This window comes from Artemia sp. Qi Xiang Cuo, chromosome 21, assembly GCF_049724085.1.
Source record: "Artemia sp. Qi Xiang Cuo chromosome 21, ASM4972408v1, whole genome shotgun sequence".
Lineage (NCBI taxonomy): Eukaryota > Metazoa > Arthropoda > Branchiopoda > Anostraca > Artemiidae > Artemia > Artemia sp. Qi Xiang Cuo.
In genome coordinates this window covers 18093691-18114555 of record NC_142814.1, presented here as the reverse complement: position 1 = coordinate 18114555, position 20865 = coordinate 18093691, and the positions used below count along the sequence as shown (strand labels likewise).

Genomic DNA, 20865 nt, shown 5'->3' with positions numbered 1-20865 from the left:
GAATATTTTTTTTTAACAACATCCTTTGCCAGATACATCGAATAAAATTGACAGAATCTAAGTGTCAGAGTGAATAATTTTTGTTTTTATCCACATCCTTTGTCAGATACATCGAATAGAAATGGACAAAATTTAAATATCAGAATGAATAAATGTTTTAACAACATCCTATATCAGATTATAAAAACCCTTATTAGCTCAGATTTCACGGAAATAGTTTTATTTTTCGATCCAAAAAAGGACTTAAGTTTCACACTTGAACCAGAGAATTGCATTTTCCATAATTTTCTTACAAAAAACTAGAGTTTACGGTCAAAATCCCTTATTCGCTCAGATTTTACAGAAATAGTTAAATTTCTCGATTCAAAAATGGACTTAAGTTTCACATTTGAACCAAAGAATTGTATTTTCCATAATTTTCTTACAAAAAAAATATAGTTTACGGTCAAAAACCCTCATTAGCTCAGATTTTACAGAAATAGTTTTATTTTTCGATCCAAAAAAGGACTTAAGTTTCACATTTGAACCAGAGAATTGTATTTTCTGTAGTTTTCTTACAAAAAACTAGAGTTTACGGTCAAAAACCCTTATTAGCTCAGATTTTAAAGAAATAGTTTATTTTTTTGATCCAAAAATGGACTTAAGATTCACATTTGAATCAGACAATAGTATTTTCCAAAATTTTCTTACAAAAAAAACTATAGTTTACGGTCAAAAACCCTTATTAGCTCAGATTTTACGGAAATAGTTTTATTTTTCGATCCATAAATGGACATAAGTTTACATTTGAACCAGAGAATTGTATTTTCCATAATTTTCTTACAAAAAAACTAGAGTTTAAGGTCAAAAACCCTAACTAGCTCATATTTTACGTAGATTGTTTATTTTTCGTTCCAAACACATAATGAATTTCCCAATTTTAAATATCAGAACTTACGGAAAGTAACTGGTTATAAGAAAAATGACACGTGCCAAAAAAAAGAAAAAAAATCAAAAAAATGGGAGAAAGGGGCCAAAATATTGGAGGGGAGGGGGCACCCTTCGAGTTTGGGGATAGGGGGCCTTTGGGGGGTTGATGTCTCTGCTGGTTAGGGTCATTGGTGCTTATGATCCTTGATGGTTCGTACTCACATACACCTTACTACTTGATTTGCAAGGATTTCTAAGGTTTGTTCTGAATTTCTTTATTAAAATTATTTTCTTGCCATCTACATCTCTCTTAGTATCAACTTTTCAGTATATTATAACGTTGGACCCTATTTTAAACTGACAACACTGTTCAAACACAACTTGTGTATTATACAGAACACATCGGAGAGGTAAAGCTAGGTCAATTCACAATGTCATTCTATCATCATTAACCATTTTCATAGATTGATGTTGTCTCAAATTTATAACAAATTGCCTGAGTTAACAACCCCGAAGGGTTACCTTAACTGATAATTAGTTTAACCCCTTTTTTTCTTTTTTTTCCCACCTTCATGCGGTCCAATTTGTAAATCCCTTACCACTTTTTACAAATGTCAATCAAACTATTCTCATTGTAGCATACAATTTTTTACTAACAAACTCCTCTCTAGTTAAACTCCAATATGCAAATCCCTTACCCCCGTTTGCGAATGTCAATCAAACAATTCTCATTGTAACATCCAATTTTTTAATAACAAACTACTCTCGAGTTAAAATCCAATCCGCAAATCCCTTACCCCTTTCGTCAAATGTCAATTAAACAATTCTCATTGTAGCATCCAATTTTTTAATAACAAACTACTCTCGAGTTAAGGTAGTCTTCCAAAAAATCAGAAAAACCAGTCGCTTTTTTGCAATGTCCATGTGATACTGTAGTGCCTAAGACGTGGGTTTTATTGTATGGTTCTTGTGTAATTCCATGTTCAATTTATATAAATAGCAAAAAAAAAAAAAAAAAAAAAAAAAAAAAAACAGTCTAATTCTATTATACAACCTTGACTATAGTTTCAAAACATGATTGGCCACTTTGTAGGTAAAGGATTGCTCCCTTTTTACAATACATACGTCAAATGACACCGCATATTCTTGTGCAATTCCTTGTGTAATTGAAAGTACTAGATACATTACTACTCATGCATACCTTTTCTCCATAACCTTATCTTTTTACCTTTTTCATCATATACTATACGTAAACAATGAACAAATTGCCTAACTTACAACCCTTGTCCTGAGGCCTCGGGGGGGGGGGGAGAGGAGGTTGACATCCCCAAACACATAATTACTGAACCTTTCAACAATGCTGAAAAAACAGACGTCTCAAAACTTTGTTGGGATGTTTGTTTTGGGAAATAATAGGGGTGGGGAGGGGGCTGGTTGCTCTCAATCAGATGCGTTTTGTGAAAAGCGGGGTGTTTGGGAGGGGGGGCTAGTTGCTCACACGACGTTTGGGGGGGGGGGTAGTTAATCTCTGATCGCTTTCACTCTGAAAAGGGGCACTAGAACTTCTGATTACTAGTCGAATGAGCCCCTGTGAAGTATATACGACCACCCTTATTATAAAATCCTTATATGCCTCCGGGGCATAGCTTACAGCCCTTCCCATGAGGGCTGTGAGGGGGTGGGGCTGGCATTCTCAAAGAAATGATTTCCAAACCCTTTAACTACACAAAACAAAATTGCTATCTTAAGATTTAGATCGGAGGTTTTCGGGAAGTGGTGGGTGTGGTTGCTCTCAAATTACTTTTGACTCTTAAAAAGGGCAATATAACTTCCAATTTCAAACTAAATAAGCCCCATCTGAAGTTTATACGATTACTCGTTTCATTAAATCCTAATATGTCCCAGGGCATTACTTAAAATCCTTGCCGCAGGGCTCTGGGGGACTGTGCCAACCTTGGAGGCATTGCCATATGTTCTCCGGACTATTTTCAACAAAATGGCTATCTCACAGTAGTGTGTTTCACTCCAGAATTGTTTGTCTTATTGCCTTTGTCCTCACGGTGTAAGGCCCAGAGGTTTTTTTGTCCTCAACGTACAAGCTGTTACATTGGATCAGAGCATTATAAAACTTTACAAAGTGAGCTAATAACAGCTTGGGAAAATAAAGCATTTCCAGAGGTTTTTCGAAAGTGTTATGTTTTACTGAGCATAACGCCTTATCTTGGTAATTTCTTTTCTTTGTCTGGTGCTTTGGCAATGGTGTTCTAGTTGGAATGATGTTTTGAGTTTGGTAAGCATACTCTGTTTTATCATACGACTTGGGTAATTTTGTCGAGCAATTCAAGAAAACGTTCTCTGTGGGAGGAGCAGGGGTAAGAGTACTTATGTTTTATTTTCGTGGGGAAAGGGTGTTTTTTTTCCATTTCCTCATGCTAAAGAGCGTGTGTAACCATTTAGTGTGCTAAAAATTGTGAAAACAGAAACTGTGAGATCTCGATCTTTGGAGGGGGTAAAGAAGCCTTGAACAGATTGGGATGGAGGAGGAGCGTACATAGCTGAGCCGACCTCATGCGGTTTGGTGCTGCAGAGAGTTAGCAGTAGTAGTATATTTTAACCAACTCAATCTTTTTATTGAGTTGATTTACATTGAAAAGTTACTGCTGGTTTGGAAGCTCTGGCGTGACACAATTGGAGGAAAATATTCAGTTTGATCAGTTTTATTGAGTTTAAATTACCTTTTGTGTCTTAAATTGCATCTTGTATCTTGTAAATTGCCTCTTGTAATTTTTTTTTATTCTTAATTGTTTTTTGTTTCTTGTATGAATTCTAAATCTGTTATATGTGTAATCGGACGAATTCTTCTGCTGTCAAATTTATCTAGAAATGCTCAAACATCTACAAAAGCAACAAATCAAAGATCAAAATAAAAAGCAAAGAATGATATTGGGATTTATAACGGAAGCAATAAAACATATAACAAGACAAATTTAAGACGAACACAAATTAAGACGAAGACAAATTGCTATGAATGAACAAAACTCACACAAATTAAAACGAGCAATCAGACCCAACTTAGTTGAAACTACAATAAAAAAAATTGAGTCTTTTATACTCACAAAAAGCTAATGTGTCTTTTACGCTTGGACTTGGTCCTCACAGGAGAGCGATCGGGGCTCGGTCCTCACCATTCGCAGGAAGACCGATTAATTTAAATACGTTTTCTCCACTGCGGGTGCCCTTGACATTTTCTACCTCTAGTGCAAGATGAGATACTGGATGTGACATGGCTAGAAGAAACACATTTAGCGTTTCTTCTACAGAGTGGGCAACAAACCTAATGAAAGGACGCACATCACCCTGCTGAGCAATTTCTAGAGCTTGGAAATACGGACTATTTTCTTCTTTATCGATAATTACGAGAGGATATTTAGCTCGCATTAATATTAGATTCATTAGAAGTCTGGAAGTTCTTCCATTGCCATCAGTAAATGGGTGAATTGATACCAGCTTAAAATGAGCAAGTGCAGCGTATTTAATCGGATGCAAGCTTCCCGCGTCAGTTGAGTTGAGCCAGTTTATAAATTCAGTCATGAGAAACCTTACTTCTTGTGGAGGTGGAGGCTTATGACCGTTAACAGACACCTGGGTATGACGGTAAACCCCATTTTCACTGGGGTCTACCAGACCCAGAACATAACTATGTATCTGTAAAATGTCTTCCTCTGATATATCGCCTGGTTTGTTAAGCAGAGTACTCCAGAGATATTTTAAAGCGTTATCTATTCCAAGAATCTCATTGTATTCAATTAAGCTTTTATCGGGTATAGGGTTTCGACTTTCAAGTATCAAACGTGTCTGTGCTAAAGTCATAGTATTACCTTCAATCCCGACTGTATGGTAAACATAGCGAGACTTAATATCATTTGAAACTTCTTTAAAAACTGCTTCATCGGGAAACGTCACAATTTCATCTTTCTTTCCTGCAATATTCTGTAGCAAACACTCATCAAGTTTGTCTACTAAAGGCAGCGTTCTCTTGTGGTTCTCTAAAGCTCTGGAATGGCAAGGAGATATACTTAGGGCTCTTTGGTAATAAAAATCTGCTTCCATTAAACTATGTCTTGTTCTCTCCAGATATTCACCATAAGAGTTCAAAATGTCTGGATGGCCAGGTGCTAAATCCAAAGCACGCTGGAACAAGATCAATGCTTTTTCTGGATTACCTGACTTAGTCCTTTTAACGGCGTAGTTCATTGAAAGAATAGCCTTCTCAGTGGCAGAGTTGGGAACAGTTTCGTTTTCGTATTCAATGTTGATCATTCTTGATCCTACGCTTACCTGTAAATGAGGTAAATTGAGCTTATGCATCCTTTTATATTGCTATATGAAATCATGACAAGTCATTGTGATGACTTAGTATCACGTCATCACATCGCGATAATATAAAAGTAAGACTGAACATTGTTTTATTCTTATAAGTCCCAGAATTATGTCATTTACTTTTGTAAGTTACTATATATGGCGTCATTTGTGTGTGAAATCACTATGTATATGAAGATGAATCTCTTTTACAAAAATTACATTTTGTTTAATAATGTGTTTTTTTGTTGCTTACAGAAATGATACAGATATGTTTTATTTTTCAAATGAGCCTTTAAATATTTCTCAAGGATGTTTCAGCACCGCAATAGTGACGACAGAAAAAAAAGTAGAATAAAAATAGGAGACATATTACAGCTTCCCAAGTAAAAAAGTGATTCTCTTTGTTGGTCAAGACAGAAGACTATAATTTCTCCAATGAAAGTTTCAGTTACGGCAAATCTAATAATGCAATTTTCAGAAATTAAAAAATCAGACACCGGTTTAGTGAATTATAGGCTATTTTATTAATTCCTATAAATTTGTATTGACAGCAAACTATTTTCATTGAGACTAACTAAGATAATAGTTACCGACTCTGAATCAGACTTTTTTTTTCAAAAAGTTTTTTTTGGGAATTTCTATAACTTTGGACTAGGATTTCTTCTTCGCTAGGTTTCCTCTAGGGAGGCAACTATACCTTGTTGTTATCCACGTTTTAAGCTAATAATATATAATATAATATAATTAGATAATATCAAAGCTAATTCAGGAAAATTAGCTTTGGTATGTTTGCATCACCACCTTTAAGTGACCTCAGAGACTTTAAAAACATATTTAAGTTAGAAATTTCTAAGACTTTGAAATTAATCTGACAAGAAGAGCATAAACTGGATTCCTATATAACCCCGCCGTTTGAATATAAGAATTGTGACATCCTTTATATTAGTGCTTGTTTTTTAATGCGTCTCTAAAGCCTATAGAATTATCCAAGATTCAGAATTTATCAAACAAATTACACATTTCTAGCTGGAACAATTTAGCCTTTAGTTAATGTAACATATATGCACATACACTCGGATTTCATGGCCACAACTTACAGTAGCCGAACACATAGTAACCAAAGCTTTTCAATATTCCCTATGTCAACATATTTTTTTCTTTAATTTCAATTTTTTATGAAAGTCGTGACAAATAGATGTAGCAGCGGTTGCAAAAAGTCACATTCACAGCTGCAGTTTGTCACAGTTAGAAGTAGTCACAGATGCAGGCACAACTAGCCTAGTTTGCAGCCGCAAGTATAGCAGCAGCAGTAGTGGCTCTGAAAGTCACAAGTTAATTTCCTTAGCTGTTCATAAGATATTGCAGATAGGCCTTCATGATAACTTGATACATGTATTTTCTTTCGATTTAGCCCAATATACGCCACAACATTTCTCTAAGCCTTGCTTCAATACCCTTAGCCTTTTGAACACATCCAGGATCAAACATTACCCTCTTGCTTAATGATAAATCCTGCATGTGAAACATGGACAAATTGTATAAATTATATTCATTGCCCCGGGTGCTGCGGAGTCATGGCATTCCCAGAGATTTAACCATTAGACACTGTGACTATTTTGAATAAAACAGCTTTTTAAATCCTCAATCAGTGGTAAGAAGAGAATCTAAAAGAGCAAGAGGGGGAGATGCAGTTGCCCTTTGTTCCTTTTTCAACATGCCTCTCAGCATGTCTTTAAAGTTTCAACTTAGCACCCTTAGCTGGTAGGCGATCTAAACAGGGAATGGGAGGGGGGCTGGTTTCCCTTCGACTGCTTTTTAACAGCTTCCTCAATATGCTCTAAAAGTTTAAACTTAATATCCTCAGCAGTTCTTGTGAGAGGAGTTCAGTGATGAGAGCAGGGAGCATCTAAAAAGGGCAAGGGGGCTGGTTGCCCTCTGAAAACTTTTCGACATCCCATAAAATTTTCAACTTAATACCCTCAGCCATTCCTTAGGTATTGATTTAAGGTTCTGGCGGTGCCAGTGTAGGTGACACAGTACCACCAGTACCACTACTGCAGGGTTACCACCAGCTCAAAAGTAAAATCCCGATTTTTCTTCTAAAAAATCCTGGAACACGGTTTTTAGACTATACAACATAGGGCTGCACAGTGATGACGTAAAAATCAAAACGCGTAATTTGAAGTACGGTGAAATGTGGTTTCTAGTTGTAACTAATTGTCAATATTCCTAGTATTATTTCTGTGAAAACGTTCTGGTGGATTAGTAGGATCTACGACAAATATTTTAGGCCAAAGCAATTCACCAAAGTTCCGAGAAAACGTGTCGACGCATCAACGTTTCATCGTTATTTGAATTTCCCGCCCAAGAATTGACGTCACACTTAGCAGCCATATAGTGCGTCCAGGCTATCCAATTTCCGGAAAATAGGACGGAAATCTGGAAAAAGGAAGTCGTCCAGACTAGGCAGTTTTTTCAAAAACTTGGTGGATTTTTCAGAAGATATTTGTACAAATTTATCGGCGCTATCCCCATCAAATCTGTTTTTCTGAGCCAAAACCTATAGAAAACAAATTTAGAGCCTCAGTTAGACAATTTACCTTTTTTCTATTCAAAACCATCTTAGACAACTATTTTTTTTCATCACTTATCGTGTCTAATCGTCTCCTTCTTCTGGCATTTTTTCCAAAAAAACTGTCCACACTTCCACTTCCGTCCCATTTTTCCATTTTCTGACCTTCTGATTCTTCCTGCCCAGAAAACGGAAAAATGGGACGGGAGACTCTACATTCCAAGATTTCCGTCCCATTTTTCCAGAAAATGGATAGTCTGGACGCGCTAATATTCAATATGGCTTGGCAAGCGGTAAAAGTTTCCTTTTATCACGTCCCTTTCCCTTTTACTATTACTATTTATCATTTCTTCAGATTAATTTACAATACTCTTATGTAGCTTTATTAGAATTGTATAAAACTATTGAGATAATTAAACCAGATGTTATTTTAGTTCAAAAGCCATACGTGAATAAAAATTTAAAAGTTTCCTCGGTTCCACCAAATTACCGGTGTTTTTCTAAATTTGATCCTTAGAAAAAAATTTTATAGCGCAGCAATCTTTGTTAAAAATACGCTGAAAGCAGATTTACATTATGATGTTTCAACAAATGAATGTGTTGTAGTCTCCATGTATATTAATAATAAGACCTTTACAGTTGTGTCAGCTTATTGTCCTTCATATAAAAATCCCTCCTTGTCTTTCTCCGATTGAGACATTAGGAAATAGGTCTATATTAATTTTAGGTGGGGATTTTAATACCAGAAGCCCTCTTTGGCTTTCTAGTAATATTACGGACGGGAAATGGGCTGAAATGGAATTGTTTTTTGCGAGTTTGCCATTAGTTGTTGTAAAGGATCAATCAGTAGCAACTTATATAAGATTTAATACCATGAGCCCGGATACAGCCGCAGTTGGAAACCGTTTATCCCGTGATATTTATGATTGGAAAGTATTAAGTTACCCCAGTATTTCAGTTCATGGCTACATTTCTTTTAAGTTACGGTGTACCACTCATGACTCCTCTTTTATAAGTTTGACTGTTCCACGTTTCAATTACAAGAAAGCGAATTGGAATGTATTTAGCAAACATATTTCAGATAATATCGATGACATTTTTGCCATGCCTTTGGAAAATAAACAAGAGATTTACAACTGTGTTGAAAGCTTTAAATATATAATACAAATCGGAATTAATATTACAATACCTGAGAAAAAAAATATCATTCACAATAAGTATACAAGATGGTGGACCCCAAAATTAACTGATTCGTAATTATAGAAGAGCATATATAGAAGAAGCTTCTATATAGAAGATGCTTCTATATAGAAGAGATATATAGAGGAGCATAGAAGGCTTAATTATAGAAGAACATTATAAAAATTAAAAATTCACTCAACTGATGAAAATTATCATTCTATGAAAATGAAAAAAAGACTGTATTCAAATAAAATTCAAAACTTGAATACTTGAAAAAATTTAGTCTAAACAAAGGTAGTTTATATCTCTGGTGAAACCTCCATCCACTCTGCTCTAACCACCCCTCTTTTGTATCTCCAATCCATTTTGCTAAATAGAATGGCGTGTTCGCAGAATAGTACCAGGAAGCGGGTGAGTTTTTATTTGACAAATGGTTTAGCTCCGATGACCGCTCAACGAAAACTTCTTATCACTACCAGATTCGAGATCAACTCGAATATGTATTTGATAATAACCAAGATAACCTGTCACCAATAATAATTGATTCATTACAAGATGCTATTAATTCTCTAAAACCGTTGAAAGCTCCTGGATTAGATGGTATTGTCAATATAGATATTAAAAAAAAATTCACGTTCCACTTTACTTAAAATATATAATGCATGTTTGAATATTAAGTATTTTCCAAGGGATTGGAAAAACGATAAAATTATAGTTATTCCTAAACGAGGGAGAATCAATGACGGCTTACCGTCTTCTTATCAGCTGGATACCAGTTTTTGGCAAAATTTTCGAAAGAATCCTATCATATATTTTGAATGATTTAAGTATTAATAAGGACTGGATTTCTAATAACCAGTTTGGATTTGTTAAAGGTAAATCAACAATAGATTCTCTGGACAAACTCGTCACAACAGTGGAAGAAAATAATAAGTTGAAGAAATTTACACTTTGTCTTATCTTTGACATCAAAGGTGCCTCCGACAATGCATGAACACCCGTGATTTAAAAAAAAATTATTAGACTGATGGTGCTCTACCCCTATTGTTCGTTTGATTAAAATCCATCTATCTTAATGATCATTTTATTATTGTGATAAAGCTACTAAAATAAATCGTATCCTTTAAAATTCTTGCCCACAAGACGAATAATCTCTCCTTTCTTATGGTCTATTAATGTGGACGATTTGCTTCGTTCAGAGCACAGTTTATATAATTATCCAGTATGATCATTCTTTATCTCACCCATTATAAAAACTCGGACCGGGGTGCGAGTGCTCCGGAGAACGTTTTTGCAGATATAAACATAAGCGAAGTCAGATCTTTTCATGGGTAGACAAGCCAGACTGTGATCTAATCGGAAACAAGTGGAAACCCGCTATTACGAATAATGCACTTTGTTAGAAACAATCGGAAACAGACTAACCCGCATTCCCGCTAATGCAGAAATAAGTGGGAGGAGTTTTTTGTTCGCACCGAGAACGAAGACCAGAAATGATCTACGATAAACTTACTGGATAATTCTATAAACTGTGGTTCAGAGTTACCGACAGGCTGTACAATACAAGCGTATGCTGATGATGTCTGTATAACAATATATTCTAAAGATGCCAATTTCCTAAATCATACTGCAAAAAAAGATATTTACACTATTAAAAAAATGGGCTGATGAAAATAGATTAAATTTTGACGCTAATAAATACTAAGCTGTCATCTATACAAAGAAAAGAAACATCCCACAGATTTAACTTTGGTTTTTAATCCATAGAATACTAGTAAGCTACTTGGGTTTAATTCTTGATAGAGAATTACTATGAAATGATCATGTTGAAAGTAAAATAAAAGTCGCCAAACAATATTCAACAAAATTGTTATGTGCCGCCAGAACCACTTGGGGTCTTAAACCATTTGCCCTAAGAAAGTTATACAAAGCTGCTATTGAATCCACCATTTTATATGCAATACCCGTATGGCTGTCAGCGCTGAATTAAAAAAATGTAAAAAAGTTAGTATCTGTCCAAAGAATTTCTATGGTTTTGATTTCCAAAGCTTTTTTATCCGCTAAAACTGAGACAATAATCCTGTCCCCTCTTTGCAGGCATTGTAATATGAATAATGAAACAATTGACCATTGCCTATTTGAATGTAATATGCTGACGCCTGCACAACATACCTTGCTTTCTAAACTGTTAAAATACTTCAAACACCACAAAATCCCACTATCAGCCAAGAGCCTAGCCAACTATACCTGCACACAGAGCATAGAAATCGACATCTATAATCTTAAATTTGAACTCCTAGAGTCGAAAGATCTGCTGAAAGATATCTGAATATATCTAATAAATATGAGGCAATCGAGCGAGTAGCTCTGTAGCCCACAGAGTGAAGCAAAAGGAAAAGGGCTAAATAGTTTTACTGAAAAGCCCGCCTGCTGTTAAATAGAAGAAGAAGGGATGCCTTCCTATTGATTTTAGAGCTAAAGAGATATCTATCACCAGATATCTAAAGAGAGGAAGGCCTGCTTACTGGCCACCCCTCAATAGCTTAAATAACTATAATTTAAAAGATCATTTATATTATACGGACTCGCAAGTAAATTTTCTATTCGGTGATTCCCTTTCTACTTCTAATAATTCAAATAAAATTCAGAAAACCTTACGTAAAAATCTATATATGAAATGGTATGAGTTATTTTGCCAAGCTGTTAAGCCCTGGACCCTTCAGTTTTTTACTGATCATACTGACTTTCTTCAAGTCAAAAAAATTTCTCCTAAGTAAAAACTTACATATATTGTAAGTGGTGACTATAAACTAAATTAATTTTCATGTTGGAATAAGAAAAGTAATTGTTCACCTTGTGACTGGGGGGATGAAGAGACTTTACATCATTATCTTTTTGGGTGTAAATGTCTGGAAAAAGAAAGAACCGAAATACAATATAAAATACAAGGTTTTTCTTACTCTAATACTTCTAATATTAATGTTATCTGGTTCATCAAAGAGGCTGGGTATGCCATTTTGGAATACTTGAACCGAACAAAGAGACTAGATATTGTATAATTTTTTTTTCCTTCATTTAATTACTATTAGGTGCTAATAATTGTTGTCAATTTATATTTTTCCTTTTTCCTTGTTTCTTTGCGGTGTTTAGTATTTTGCTTGTGATTTTTCAGTTTTTGATATTTTATGCTATATTTTGTAGATTAGATAGTGAAATACTCTGTGCGGGTTTAATCACTGAATAAAATAATTCATTCATACAGGGTTGCCACCGTCAGTAGGATTTTACTAGATCTAGTAAAAAAAAAATATAGTAAATTTAGAAAATATAGTAAATTTCCCGAAATCGAGTATAAAGTCAGGATTTATAGTAAACATAACTTTTTTTTATTTGCCAAGAATTCAGGGAACAAAATTATCGTAAACATATGACAATTTACAATTTTTACTTGTTTATTTCACAATTTACAATTTTGCTGGTCTGTTTCAGAGAAAAACAGTCACCTATTTTCATAAACAAACACTTCACTTCCGGCGTCTATAGGTCGACAAAATCAGCTTTCTCTTTATCATCTTACCAACTAGAAATGAACTTATAATGACACTTGGATTTGTGATGATTGGGAATATATTGGAATCAAAACAAAAGCCAACCACCCAAGGTGATTAGGTGAATCTCCACAGTTTGAAAATCTTTATTGAGCAGAAAGGAGCCTGCTGAGAGAAATTAAAAGTAAGTACAAATGTAAAAAAAAGGATTTTTTATCTTATTGGTTTCCGAAATTTTGAGTCATAGCCTACTATGAAAAGGAAAGAAAAGAGAAAAAAAGAAGAAAAAAGGAAAAAAAAATTGTGAAAATCGTATTGATTATCCTCCTATAGTAAAAATCGATGCTTGATGGATTTGCGCAAAAAAAAATTTTTAGCATTTAGTACAAACAGATGCGATCTAGTAAATTTTTCCTCTCCGATTTAGTAAATTCTTCCAGGTCAGGGTGGCAACCCTGCATTCATACTTGCTTTTCTGTTCAGCAAAAGTTTCGCCAATCAAGAAGCGGACAGCGGAACTATCATTCGTCTTACAAAAGAATCCTTTTGAACAGAATAAGTATAATGCCGTACGCTTCTTAATTACCTTTTCTGAGATTAATTTTGCCCGAGGCATTACATGGGGCAAAATGAACTACAATGACAAGAAAAGAAAATCCTCGCTGTTTTTGTTACGAATTCGCCGCTCGTCATTACATTGGAGTCGAATCTTCAAAAGTCAAATCCCGAAAGAAAAAATCGTTGCCCTAGTGTACAAGCGCAAATCCAGAGAGAACAGACAAAAACAGAGAATATTCGTGATATCCTACAGAAAAAAATAGTAGACTATCAGCCAAAATCGTTGAAAATCTCTTTTTAATGACAAAATCCTGGTTTTTAGCAGAAATCCAGGTTTTTAGCTAAAAATCCCGGATTTTCTTACAAAAAATCCCAAAAATCCCCGACACAAAAAATCCCGGACTGCAAAACAAAATCCCGGAAAACCAGGATTAATCCCGGACGGATGCAACCCTGCATTACTGGCCTCCACTGGGGTACAATATCACGTTTGTGTGGTCCCACGGGCTCGACAAGTTCTTCCCGCACTGATATTGTAACCAGTGTGGGTACAACAAGTCTAATACCTATGGGTGGGATTAAGTGCCATACTATTTGACCCAAGGTACCACGACTGATAAATATATTCTTGGAGAGGGCACGGGTCCTCCGGTGGATACTACAATGACAATAGTTCTCAAAATCTTCCTAACCTGACCGGGTTTCGTGGAAATAATCTAACACAGTCGTAGAAAATGACTCACTTTTACAACCAATGTCAATCCTAACTGTGCCTTAACCGACTGACAGCGGTGCTGAATCTATTCGGGTGTGCTACAAATATCACAAAGCCAACAGAAAGAAATAAATGACACATTTGAGTTATCACATAACATGTATACTTGACTAATGTTTTTAGTGACAATTAAAAGAGGATTAGGTTTAACACGAAGTATTTTAATACAGGGAAAGAGAAACCAGATATCAAATGCTTCCCACAGGTAAGCATATAAAGTCCCTGTGAACTGGTATCCCCTCACCTCGAAAAAAATAAGGGTACTTTCCCATTATATGGGCATTTACAGGGAAATCAGTCACGGAGAAACCCGTTTTTTACGGGTTAATTCAAGACACCGCTATACAGTAATGCAATGCTTAGCGTGGTTTTCAATGCGTTTACGATATTAAAACTGTTGTTTTTATGGATTTAGGGGGAGAAAAAGGTACCTAGGTTAGGTTACGCATTTAATATATACAATGTTTTACCCCCCCCCCCTAATGTGCAATTATATAGCCCAAATTTGTTTATAAACTATTATATATTCATCCTATTTTATTTTATTTCATTAGCATTAACCAAACTTGACTTTTTAGAAATGCCCATATAATGGGAAAGTATCAAAAAAAAGTGTTTACGGTTTCTTAAATTTTATCATAATTTTCTTTTATTACATATACTTATTTATATAATTTATATGAAACATCCTCCAAAAAAATCGTAAAAAATCCATAATCTAAGCTGTCTTACGAAACTCACGACACACATTTCTTAGCTTTATAATATATTCTAAACTTCTTAAGGAATAAGGTGAATAGTCTATTATTTGCCCTTTTCTTAAGTTGGCCACCTTATTGAAACACAGAACCCCACATACGTGCCTTGACAAGCAGATCAAACGTATGTAGTTTACGTTGGTGGTCTTCTATCAACAAACGAAAAATTCAAATTATAGGACGTCTTTTGAATTATCGTGGTTGATTTAAGAATCGCGAAATGTTTTTTATTGACGGGAAATCATAACACTAGAAAATCTTATTTTCAAATAAGACTGAACGTGAAAAATCCACTAACTCCCCAGACGTCAACCGACCTGACAATAGGTGTGAGTGAATGGTCTTGCCTTAACTCTACACAGAGATTTTTAAAAATGGCCATGTAAAGTAAACAGAATAACTTTTTAATTCTGATCTATTTATACACTTGCCCCCCCGCTCAACCGAATAGTGTTACACCACTACCATAGTGTCACAGAACGGCACTGAGGCCACAGCGCTGTAATTTCCATCTGTTTCAACACTTTAAAAAGCTAGATGATTATGATTGATCAGACACACCGACTCGTGTGTATTCCACCATCTATCTCTTTCTTACGTACATGATTTCATTTATTTAGTCATTTTAAAATAAAATAGTATTTTAAGTTTGTTTAAAAATATTCGGTGAAGTCTAAACAGTCATCTCACTTTTAATTGTTTTAGTCTATATTTTCATTATATTTAATATAAATCGTAATTCAGCTCATATTTTATATCATAAATAATGTATTAAAATCATTCATACAAAATTCATATTATTAAAATTAATATTAAAATAATAGATAAAACTCAACTTACAAACAACTTTTAATTGATCCAAGAAGACATGTCAACACTTGTTTTTAAACTCTTATCTAACCGTCGTGTTTAATTAGAAATTAACAATAAAAATATAAAAAAAAAAATAAAAAAAAAGTTTATAACACACTTCAACACGTGATATGATTTATTAGTTTTTACCCAGTGTGTTACTTGGGGGCCCTGTAGACGTCGGTGTAGCCAGTCGCGAATTTTTAGTGCTCTGTTGGGGGGCTTGTTTTTTTTTTTTTTTTAGTTTCCCTGTATTTTATTTAAAACAAAAAAAAAGGAAATAAAAATTCGTTTACTTATTATTCACATTAATGTTATCAGGTGTGTTTATTTAGCAATTTAATATGTTTGTTTAATAGAACAAAAACACTCATTTTTAGGCGCAGCACGTGCTCCACTTTCCTATTTTCCAAACACTAGCATTTCTATTATGAACAACAAAAATAGTGCTAACATAAGCTGTGTGTACTGTAAGATAGTTTCTTTTATTTTAATTCAAAAAGTTCGTTGTAACTACCTTTAATACAGTAGAGACCAGACCCAAAAGGAGCCGAAACTCTAGACATATGATTTGAGAAAACAATATAAATCAAAATAATAAGATTTTTATTCTGATTTCAATTATATATGTTTAATAAATTTTAGTATTACTCACAAACCTTTACGTGCCTGATAACATTTTAATTATTTATTAAAAAAGTGTTAACACCAACATATAAATAATATAAATTTAATTAAAACAACACCATCATATACAGAGGCTCAGAGAACCGTACTCACAAATTTACAAGATCCTAGCCTGAAAAATGTTGAATTTTTTACAGACAAAAGTTCAGTGATTATTTTGTATGTGTTTTTTTAAATTGTTGAGAGTATCACCCCAGTGTTTCTAGAAGATCTCTTGAGTGCTCTTTCTAACTTACATTATAAGTTATAGTGTCATTTTTAAGTGACAAAGAACATGGAGGGCAACTAGGCCCCCTACACGCTATTTTTTTACCCAAGTAACAAGAGTAAAAATTTGATATAGACTATTTTTTCATAAGGGTATAAAATTAAAAAAATAATAAAAACTTTCGTGTCGGTTTTATTTTAATTTGTTCTAATAAATTTAAGTTTAAAAAATTTTTTATTATTTAATTTCTTATATTTTTTTAAATAATTCTGTGAACTCAAGTGGGGCCGGCAGAGACCGGCGCCGTACAACCGGCCCCATTACTCAAAGGCCCTCGCATACACCCTAACCCCCGCCCCCTCCCCCCCATTACCAGAGAACATCCCCCCGTAAAACGTCTATATACTTCCCAATAACCCATCCTAAATGTAAACCGTTGTTAATGTTAATATCATTCAGCCCGCCCTGGTTCACGGTGTGTGAGTTAGTTATCCTCACCGCCTTTGAATGTATTTTAAACACTGCTTAAAACTCTAGCTCTATCAACATAGTGATCGGTCGCCGGTTTGAAAAAATGTTCATTGGAGTGTGCATAATTGCCATATATTTTTTTGGTCACCTAATTTGGACCCCCAAAATTTTAATGTAATTGGTAATGAGCAGTCAAACTATATTCTAGTACAACTGAGTCTATAAGATCACCAAATGACAAAAAAACAACACAGACACCAGCATATGTGATCTTTATTCTTGCAAAAAATAAAATAGTCCACAATTTTTAACATAGGAGCTTGAAAACAAGACTGTATGTTTCTGCGAGACTCTGAATATGGGGGTCTCATGGTCAGGAGTGATATATAGCTTTTAGAGAGTGGGTCCACATTGTTTATAACATAGTGAATCTTGTCTCAGGCAAGTCCCACTATCTAGGATAGTTTAGATTAGGTTTTTTTTTATCTTGGAAATTATTATATTTATGTAAAGGAGTCGTTAAAGACTAAGTACATAGAAACAAAAAGACCATGTAAGAAAGTTTGTATTAAAGAAGTTAACACATCCCCCTTCCCTTTGTGCCGAATTTTGATGACATTTGACAAAACCTCGTTCTCCTCGACTAATTTTCAGACTTATAAAAGGTCATCTATTAGTAAACCGATGTCCATCGTTAAAATAAGCGAATCCTCAGAGAAGTTATCTCTTTTTATAAACATAATTTGAAATAATCTTTAAAAATGTCTAAAATTTTACAAAAAAATAACAATAAAATAATGATATAAAATATAAAGATTTTCTCCATGATTTCTTAATAGTTTTATATAAGTAAAAGTCGGGACCGTCTCAGATACATACTCGGTTTAGTATCATCACCGGCCAGATTCGTAAACTGAGGTAGGGAGGGGGACTGGAACAAGTATACTAAAACGCAAAAATAATTTAATTCCGTTAATATGGGATCATTTAAAACTTCCCCTCATTTTTAAAATGGCCGTATATTAAAAAAAAAAATTCTATGGGTAGTCAACACCCCCCAATAGTGAAGAGACTATTAGAGAAAAGAATTTTCTAACTCAGGATATCGGTAGACTGATATTCAACTAAATCTAAAGGAGAGTTTTTGTTAAATAGGTAGTTGTCATTTTATGAGCTAAAACCACCCGATTCTTATGATAATTGGTAACTCTGTCCAAAATTTTTTTAGTTCTTCAGTCGTTTTTAAATAGCTTAGTTCCAGTGAGAAAATATACGAGGAATGTCAATTTAAAGTGACTCTTTCATCTCTAGATGTGGGTTTGGTGGAGAGGTATTTAATAGACTTTCTAATGTGCTGACCACTGTCCTTCCTTATGTCTTGTAGGTAAACTAGTTTTGTTAATATATTCTTATATTTTCATAATATATAGGTACATTTAATGATGATTAACCTACCTTCACGTCTGTTGTGTGGTCGGGATATCACACAAGTACCGCTTTCTGCACTAAGCTAACCCGGGGCACCAATTTAAAAAATGTTGGGGGGGGGGATATATTGTAGATACCTAACGTGGGTATCGACAAGATGTGATATGTTGAGGTACAAATGCTAAGAACACATTTCTTGCTTCATAATATGCAGAATAATTGTAGTTTGCACATTTTTACTGCAGCTCCAATCGACAGGACCAAAAACCCCCTAAAACAGGGTAAACATAAATAACAAAGACTCAAGGGAACTGATGAGAACTGTTTTTTATGTAGTCACAGATGAGTGAAATTACGGGTACACGGGTTGAAACAAGAGACGCTAGGCCAAATTCACGGGCAGGATATAACGTTTTATATTAATTGAAAAATGCTGGTGAGGGGGGTTTGATTGCCATGAGAGTTTATATGCATTAAATATTTTTTATAGAAAATAAGTATGATTCTCAATCATTTAGTTGTCACAATATGTCATTCATGAGCTAGTTTGATCAGTAGTAACATAAATTCTAAAAAAACCGTTAATGGAGAAAAGAAGAGAAATCCAAAGACTAATATGTTGATGCTAATATAATATAAATCCACGTCACAAAATAAATGATTCCACCACTTACGAGTCTGAGAATATTGTTAATATTTTTTTAGAAAGGGTTTAAACTCAATCTAATTATATATAAATTAACATCAGCAAATCATAGTCATCACAACACATATTACCCAAAACAATTAAGCTATACTATTTAAGTGACCAAAAATATTGGAGAACACCTAGCTCCCCTCCGTTGCTCCTTTTCCCACAAAGTCACCCGATCAAGACTTTGAGGTAGCCATTTCCTTCATAATCGCAAACCAAGCTTTAATTGTTTAGACTAATGGCCCGACACAAGACACACAGTCACTGCATCTCAAATACGATCCCTGACAAAAATGTTAAAAAGTAAACTTTCGAGCGTGCGCAATCAATTGAGCATAGAATTTAAATATTTTTTTCTTTTGGTATTTTAACATTAATAGCGAGATTTTCTTGGCAGTCTTTAATCTATAAGCTGCTTTACCCCCACCCCCTACGGTACCCCTAACGATACAACCGTTTGTTATAGACTCGAATAATGTAATCATCTTTTGTTTTATTTAATTAGCATTAACGAAACTTCACTTCTTGAGTGTTACCCGGATACTTAAAAGGTATCGAAAGATCTAATAACTATGTCTTTGAGAACGACTTGACCCCCCCTACAGTCCATCCCGCCAGGGGAAGGACTGCAAGGTATAAACTTTGCACATTGCTTACATACAGTAGGCTACTAGTTATTGGGGAGTATACTGACAGTTTTCGGGGGAGGGGTTACAGGGGAGGACCTTTCGACGGGGGAATTAATCGTGGGTGAAGGGACTTTTCCATGAAGGAGAAGTCAGATTACTTTATATTATTTAAGATAGAACAGGGGCTATTACGTATTTGAGGTAGCTGACTCTTCCTCAATACATCCCTCTTTACGATAAAGTTTCTTTTACCTTTTAAAAAGATTCTATTTTTTTAATTAGGTGGTAATTGTGTTACTGGAGCCATTCTTAAATAATGGGAGAAAAGCCGGTCAATATATACCAAATCATATTATTGAGTTTCAAATAAAGTGAATACACCATTCGATGCCTTTTTTTATGCTGATTACGAATATAATAAGCATTTATGAAAAAAAAGCATTTCTATCGGAAATGAATTTCAGCCCCCCCCACTATATAGGCTATACCTAACCTAACCCAACCCAACCTAACCAACGCCTGAATTGGCAGATATAGGGGGGGGGGGGCTGAAATTCATTTCCGATAGAAATGCTTATTATATTCGTAATCAGCATAAAAAAGGCATTGAATGGTGTATTCACTTTAGTCCTAACTCAATAATATGATTTGGTATATATTGACCGAAAAGCCAAACTTTAGCGTAAAGAGCAAGCAATGAAGGAGGAGGAAACCCCAACATATACGTAATAACTTATGCTCACTTCATATTTCATTTTGCTCCAAACTTTCAGATGAAAAATACTGGTACTTGTTTAGAAACCAGAAAACAAGACACTTGCATTGAAGATCAGACAGGCATTTTACGGGGTAATGCCAAGATCCTGTATAAACAAAGGGTTTCTATCTCCGGGAACTATATTTACACTTTAATTTTTTGGGGTTTAGGGGGAATACAAGGTACCTAGGTTGGGTTATGTGAGGAATTGAATATATGCTATGCTTTACCCACACCCTAGACGTTAAAAAGAGCGATACATCCAGGGTTTATACAATTAAATAATTTCATAATCGAGTGTTATTTCATGTTCCTTAAAAATAACAACATGTTATTTTTTTTTTTTTATTCTATAAAATAAAAACAAAACTTATTTTTTTTTAAAATTCAAGCAATACGTCAAAATTTATGTATTCTCGACAAAAATGTAACCACGAAAAACTAAACGAATTTGATTAGCATCACTAGCTTTCGA

The 20865-nt window shown here is 34.5% G+C and overlaps 1 pseudogene across 2 annotated transcripts in view; it reads right to left on the bottom strand.

Annotated features, from left to right (window-relative positions):
* Positions 1–3839: 3839 nt before the first annotated feature.
* Positions 3840–20865, bottom strand: part of LOC148939297 (protein adenylyltransferase Fic pseudogene) — a 47533-nt pseudogene continuing 30507 nt past the window's right edge. For both annotated transcript variants that reach the window (XR_016143535.1, XR_016143536.1), the window contains exon 2: positions 3840–5247. The product of XR_016143535.1 is annotated as a protein adenylyltransferase Fic pseudogene, transcript variant X1 (transcript). The remainder of the gene's footprint in view (positions 5248–20865) is intronic.